This window comes from Larimichthys crocea, chromosome XII, assembly GCF_000972845.2.
Source record: "Larimichthys crocea isolate SSNF chromosome XII, L_crocea_2.0, whole genome shotgun sequence".
Lineage (NCBI taxonomy): Eukaryota > Metazoa > Chordata > Actinopteri > Sciaenidae > Larimichthys > Larimichthys crocea.
This window is the reverse complement of record NC_040022.1, coordinates 26,686,498-26,694,478: the sequence shown is the minus strand read 5'-3', so window position 1 is coordinate 26,694,478 and position 7,981 is coordinate 26,686,498. Positions and strand designations below refer to the sequence as shown.

Sequence of the window (7,981 nt, the reverse complement as noted above, 5' to 3'; positions counted from 1 at the left end):
CCACCACACATAAGTTTTATATTTAGTTTATTCATCTTTTATCTCATACTGCAGTGGTCCGTGAACTCTAACCCCCCTGTTTTTGTCAGAATAATTGACAATTATCACCCAAATAATTTGTGAAAATGAGATATATATATATATATTTAAAAAATGATAATGAGTACTGCAAGACTGCAAGAATTAATATGAAATAAAAAGCTACTTCACTATCTATATATGTTTTATAAATGATTCCATTATGCCTGAATGTTTTATCAATCATAAACACATGTAGGACAATAACCCAGCATAATAAATAGAGACACAAACAGAAGAGACAAACGGAACAGGGACCCCCATATGGCCTTTAATAGTTTTATATTTAGTTTTATTCATCTTTTTATCTCACCTATTTTACTGCAGCGGCCCATGAACTCTAACCCCCCTGGTTTTTGTCATAATAAAACAATTTCACCCAAATAATTTGTGAAAATGATAATATATATATATATATATATATATATATATATATATATATAATAAATATATATATAATATATATATATATATAATTATACTGAGTACTGCGAGACTGCAAGAATTCTAGAAATAAAATGCTATCTCACTATCTATATATGTTTGATAACATTCGGCTAATGAGTCATTTATAATCATAAACACATATGGATAATAACCCAGCATATAATAGGGTTAATAAGGTAATTAAAGTAAATTAAAAGTTTATTATAGCCAGGCTTAAAATAGGACACATGTGGGATCTTTGTTTCGTTTTCTTTCTCATGGACGAGAGACAAACAGGACAGGGACCCCCATAGGCCTATAATAAGTTTTATATTTAGTTTTTCTCTTTTATCTCACCTGTTTATATACTGCAGCGGCGTGAACCCTAACCTCCCACTTTTTGTCATAATAATTGACAATTTTCACCCAAATAATTCGTGAAAATTAAAACAATATAACAAAAATGATAAACTTGTGCAATAAAAAGCTACTTTTGACAAAAGCTATTACTATTTATATATTTTTTATAAATCATTCCATTATGCCTGAATGTTTTATCAATAATAAACTCATATAGGATAATAACCCGGCATATAAACAGGGTTAATAAGCTGTTTGTCTCTCGTCCAAGGAGGTCCTTGGACTCCTGATATATACTGGTCATTATTATCGTGTTTATGATTGATAAAACGTTCATGCATAAAGGATCATCAGTCCTTTACCCAGTACAGATGTCTATATATAGATACTCATGTGCATATACGTCTATGTTTATGCGGATACCTTTTAAATATGAGTATATATTTATTTTTTATGTTCATGTTTCATGTTTTTGTGTAAGCCTGTCATGTCCCTTGTCTTTTAAACTGTACTTATGTCTACACCTGTATGTACAATTCAGAGACACACCGGGGCAATAAAGCGGTTCTGATTCTGATAAAATAAAAATAAAAAAATAATGTAGGTGTTTAGATGAGCTGTGAAGTGGACGGGTAAGTTGCTCACATCAAGTCAACTTTATTGTCAGTGCTGCCATATGTACAGGACATACAGAGAGTATACATGAAATATAAATATAAAAGTTAAAAAAGATATCTAAGAAAAAATATGGATAAGTTCTGGTTAATTTTTATATTCTTGATGCATCAAAATGTTGCAAATAAACCCACAAATGCGTCACAATTTATCAGTTTAACATGTTTTGCGTGTAAAATAGTACAAACACAGCTGTCTCTGTAAAAAGTTTTGCGTGTAAAATAGTACAAACACAGCTGTCTCTGTAAAAATGCAACTACAATACAAATTTAGACATTTAAGTTGACCAAATATAAAAAACATAAGTCTTTACAAGCATAACTTTACATGATATACGTCAGTTAAGTATGAATGGTTTCCACATGAGGATGTTGGATATGAGTTGTCGTGGCCGAGTGGTTAAGGCGATGGACTAGAAATCCATTGGGGTCTCCCCGCGCAGGTTCGAATCCTGCCGACAACGAATCACGTTTTTCTTTATTTCACTCACACACTGTCTTTAAATCTTTAAATCATATCGGTGAACATGTAACGCGAGGAAACGCGTCCGACAAAGTGACGAACCTGTGCGGACAACACGTCGTATTCACGCCAGCGAAACAACACTGGAGGTGTCTGAAGCTCAGCGCTAAAAGTAATGAAGCAGCGCCCCCTGCTGTTCATTACACGCAGCGTGTATGGCTATATTATACATATATTGGCTTCTATAGGAATGATTGAATTACCTGGATGCTTGTTATGTAGCTGCACACCTCCACCTTTTAAGATGATGGTGGTAATCTGTTTAATCCAATGACACTTGTTTTTGGAAATCCCTAATAAATAAAATCCCCTTACTGACCCGTCAGCGCTCAAAATAAATGGGAAAAAATGAACAATATGATGATTTAAAACATGGAAACAAGCACAGCAATATATGTATAATATATGATATGAAGTGAAACATCACACGTGTCGAAGTTAACAAACTAAATACTGTACTCACTTCTCAAGGACGCACACAGAACATGTAAAGGAAACAAAAACATGAAATGATGAAGTATAAATCCAGAAAAAAAAGATGTGGCAGGCAGCAGTGTCCCGACTGGAAAAATAAAAATAAAAGGGGGGAGCCTGAAAACTGTCCTGTCAATTAAGGCACACGATTGCTACAATGTGATTGGTCCAGGGCGACATGGGGACCGCATGCACAAAGCCTGCATGTCAGATGGCTCAGTCTATGAGTGACCTTCTGACCTATAGTGTGTTCAGAAGGTAAACACAATGATACTAATTCAGGATCTTCATTTTGTATCTCCTTGTAGTTGTTTTGCGCCTTTATATCGTGTTTTTTTGCATCTATTTGTGGTCTTTTACATTTTTTTGTAGTAGTTCTGTGTCTTCTGTGAAGTTCTTGTGTGTCTTTGTGGTAATTTTTGCTCTCTCTGTGGTAAATTTGTTATTGTTTCTGATCATTTGACCTCTTTTTGGATTCACTTTGTGGTCGTTTTGTGTCTCCTTGGACATTTTAAGTGGCATTACCACCGTATTGCTGCAAAGTAGGCACTGTACATAATTTAAAGAAATATTTTACTAAGAACTGAAGTCATTTATCTCTGATAAATGATTATAATATGAATATTAAATAATAAAGGAATATTCTAATATTGCATCAATACATAGTCAAAAAGGATGGAGCCTCCAGACGGGGACATTATTTATTGTCCTCCTTATATAAACCACCAAAAATGTGAGTGACCACCACTGGATTACAGTGTAGGATTTCTCCACATGTTTAGCATCTTTCTCTGTGATTATTAAAGTTATTAATGACATAAAAATGAACATATTTTTAATTTTCCCAGCTGGTGCGTAGCTCAGCCAGTAGATGTCAGTAATACACCATTAATTACTGAATATTTAAAAACATGCCTGGTGGAGGAGCTGTCTGTCTCACATTTCCAGAGTGTCAACATTTGTCTGCAGCTGATGTTTGGAGTGTGAAATGATTTGACAGTATAAGCCGTCCTCCCACGTGTCACCTCTCCGTGCTGTGTTAACGTGTTTGCCAGTGATTTGTGAGAGTTGTAAAACAACTGTAGAGTTGTTAAACAAGTTGTATCACATTATGATGACTAATTCCGGATGCTTGGGTAGGTAACTTTTCAACTAGAACCCAATGTGAACCTGAAAGCACCCACAAAATAACCACAAAGGTCACCATTAGGCAGCAGTGTGTGTGTGTGTGTGTGTTTGAGTTCATCTACCTGTTTGCCAGTCAGGGGGAGGAGAGAGGAGTGGAAAGTCTCAACCTTTGCGTGGCAGTTGAAATGAGTGATCTGATAACTCTATCACAGGGACACAATTGTTTCCATGGGGTCATAATTCACTTTATTGTACGAGGGAATGAGTGTGGGTTAAACCTCACCTCGGATGACATAATTTACAGTAAACAAGGAGGACAGATAGACTCTGAAGAGCTCGAGCTGAGGGAGGCACTGCAATAAATGAATATATGAATATTAAATAATGAAGCAATGTTCTAATATGAAACAGCGTCAATAAATAGCTGTTATTTGTAAATCCAGTTAACAGCCACTCAAAGAGACACAGCATGACAGCAAATGTGCATCCTGTGTAGTGATTTAGCATCTTTTGTAAATGTTTTGTATCTTCTTGTAGGCATTTTGCACCTTTTATATAGTGTTTTTGCATCTCTTTGTGCTCATTTTGTCTCTTTGTGGTCACTTTGCATCTCATTGTGCTCATTTTGCATCTCTTTGTGGTCATTTTGTGTATCTTTGTGGTCATTTTGTGTATCTTTGTGCTCATTTTGTGTATCTTTGTGCTCATTTTGCATCTCTCTGTGCTCATTTTGCATCTCTTTGTGCTCATTTTGTCTCTTTGTGGTCACTTTGCATCTCTTTGTGCTCATTTTGTCTCTTTGTGGTCACTTTGCATCTCTTTGTGCTCATTTCGTCTCTTTGTGCTCACTTTGCATCTCTTTGTGCTCATTTTGTCTCTTTGTGGTCACTTTGCATCTCTTCGTGCTCATTTTGTCTCTTTGTGCTCATTTTGCATCTCATCTTGTGTCTCTTTTCACTTTGTGCTCATTTTGCATCTCTGTGTTCATTTAACATCTCTTGGTAGTCATTAGATTGACTTTCCAGCTTTATCACTTTATACAGAGGCTTTTGACCATGATACTAACAAGCTATCTACCTACCAGGGGTGGCCAATCAGATTCCAACCCTATGCATTTCCCCCAAAGTGGGTTTATTTCTTGCACCCTGCACATTTTATCCACCTTATATAGTATCTATCCATGAACGCTTCCTGTCCTGCGTCTAGACTGATGCTGAGGGACCGACACGAATAGTTCACTTGTTCACCGGCTGATAATAATCTCTGCACGAAATGTCCTCCTCGCTTGTAAATCCTCAAATCATCTTAAACTGTCCGCACACAACAGCTTTTTATTCTGGCACCGCTGCTGTTGACTAGACCCACTATAGCAGCACCATATGGCAAACTAACAGACACCCCTGAGGCAGAGCACTTCACTTTACGAAGTCACCCCACTTAATAATATACGGATGTGCTTCAGATATCTTTTATATTATATCATTTGAATAACTGCTAGAGCCAACAGTGGTCTACAGAGAGCATGGTGCCAACGCCTCGCTGATAAATGTCATAAAGATGAATGGAAGCAGCCTGATTGTTCCAGATGAGAGGGCTATAAAGAGGACAGCAACACTGATGCAACAATCCCCCGCTTTAAGGCAGCCGCTGACAACAAAACAACAAAAAAAACAAGGGCAGAGAGGAGTCAGCTTTAAGAGAGTGGTGCTGTGAGTGCTAAAAAAAAAAAGTCAAAATGTGGAGCAGACAGTGCACCAGACCGTGGCTAACGTGACACTAAAGATCTCACTTGGCTGCAGCTGCAGCAGCAGAGTGCTTGCATGCAGACCACCCCTGGGCTTCCCTTCCAGAAATGAAACCGTCAGCCTCCCCCCTTCAACAGACACATGCACATCATCTGCACGTCAAGAGACACTTGTGTGAAATGTAACCTCATGTACTGGGTTGGCGTTTTACTACACCCACTGACTGACTCACTGCACCGGCGTCTTGAGGAATTTCCTTTTTGGTCTTTGAAAATGCTAAATCTGTAGTCTGCACATAACCTGTGCGTTTTCCAGAAATGGTTTATTAAAGGTTATCCAAGGTTAGGGAGTCAAAAAGGGGCCAATCTCTCATATGACACACATTTTGTGTACTGTACTGTTTTAAATCTTTAAAAATATCCCCGCACACTCGAGCTCTGCTCTCTTTGTTGCTTCCAGGTTTTAACCTGATGAATGCAAGCTCTCATATAATCCTGTTTTTTGCACACATGAAAAAAAAAAACAATCTGCGCTTTCAACTGCACGAACAAGCAACGACAGTTCTGCCAAAAAAGAAAAAAAAAAATATCAAGGCATAAGTCGTCGTGATGGATTACTCATCGCAAGCTGCAGCTCCAAGTCTGCATGCAAGATGATTATCATACTGCACAGACATGTATAGAAACCGCCGGCAGTGAAAGCTGTAATATCTGAAAATGAAAAGTTGGGTTCAGAAAGCAATAAAATGCAGCCTTGGAAGGGATTTTTGCTGCTGGCTCATGGCGAGCAAATAAATAAATATCGCTGCATAACAAACAAAAGTGAGTGTGCAGAATTGTTTTATCACAGAAATGAATGACGTAGCTCACTCAACGTGACATCAACATGCAAGTACTGCTAGAGGCAAAGGTTACAAAGTCTCGATTCGTAGTAAAAGTATACTACCTTTTATGGTAGATACTTCAATAACGAACAACCTACTTGTCTAACTCTCGGCAAGAAGGCGAGCCTCACTCTCTTTCCCAGCCTGAAGAAGATACTATGTCCACTCTGGTCTGCTGTAGAGACACGGCTCATTCTGAGCTATCGGTTCTTATTTTCAGGTGATTATACACCGATGAAAACATAGTTAGACATGTTACATTCCATTTTATGACATTCTTTGTTAATAGAGCCCCTTAAATCTTTAAACTACTAGACCACACTAAGAAAACAGTCGTTATAAAAATGAGCCAGGTTGTCGTATGAAGAGCAGTGAGCTCCCTCTTGTGGACGATCTGCAGCCAGATAAACACGAGTTAGTGAGTTGGCACCAAGCAGCAACCTTGTGAAGTCGATACAGAAGTACCAAAAACTGCAGTTCCTCTTGTCGTCCACTTGAGGCTGGCTCCAGAAGTGAGTCAGTCTCCATAAGTCCCCATGTTCAAATGTCCAACTTCACAGCAGAAATAAACATGTTTACAGCCTGGTACAAAAAACAGTTTTGGTCTCTGTAGCTAATTTCCCCGTTCATGACAACTGTACTGAGGGTGAATTTATATACAACTCACCTGTTCACATTATATTAAGGCTTAAAGTTATGCAGGATTAAGAGCGTGGACGCTTTGATTGACACGTGGGTGCTGTTACAAATGGCTTGTTTGAGCAACCAGGCATCAGATCCACTGAGCTTCAGATACATCATCCTGTCAGTCTTTATAAAATATAACACCACAGAGAAAATGTCTCATTTTTTAATAATTGCATTTTATTAATTGAAAAAACAAAAAAACAAATGCAAATAAAAAAAGAGCAAAAACAAAAAACAAAACAAAAAAAAAACAAACAGTATCATTAGGTAAGACAAGGCGAGAGACACTTAAATAAGAAGAGTTCCATGTTGGTGAGGATAAAGGTGAAAGGCGGGTTGATGTAGAAGGAAGAGGGCGGGTTGGAGGAAGAAGAGGAGGAGGAGGAAGAAGAAGAGGGCATTGTGTTGGATGGGGAGGAGACACGTTGGATTTATGTACACTGTTTTCTCACTGCAGGACTGGCAGGGCCCCGTAAAAAGGGAGGAGGAGGAGGAGGAGGAGGAGGAAGAGGAGGGTGGGGGGCTCAAAGTAGCAGGTCGGAGACACTGAAACACCAGAGAGAAAGGCACTATCCAGAGAGAACAAGAAAACAGAAACCAATGAACACGAACACGGTAAACAAGCACACACACATACACACTGACGGCTGACGGACACACACACACTCACTCACACACACAGGACCAGAAATCAAAAAGAAAAAAAAAAAAGTGCTTGACGACACGCCACGTTGGACAAAAAGGAAAAAAACAAAAAAACAAAACTTTTACATCATTTACACTGATCTCTCAACTTTTAGCATAAAAGACAATCTCTCAGTTTTTTTTCTGAACTGTTACATCGGAGCCGGCTGCAGAGCGGAGCCGCACTCGTGATTACACAATGTGATTATCCAAAAAAAAAAAAAAAAAAAAAAAACGCCGCCTCTTTGCTACGTGCAGGTATAACAAAGGAGGAGAGCGTCTGCCCGATGCATGCACGTAACGACTGTTTGTGTTTTTC

The 7,981-nt window shown here is 38.3% G+C and overlaps 1 non-coding gene across 1 annotated transcript; it reads left to right on the top strand.

Moving 5' to 3' along the window:
* The first annotated feature begins 1,920 nt into the window (after positions 1 to 1,920).
* Positions 1,921 to 2,002, top strand: trnas-aga (transfer RNA serine (anticodon AGA)). Its single transcript has one exon. It is a non-coding gene; the product is annotated as a tRNA-Ser (tRNA).
* The last annotated feature ends 5,979 nt before the right edge of the window (positions 2,003 to 7,981 follow it).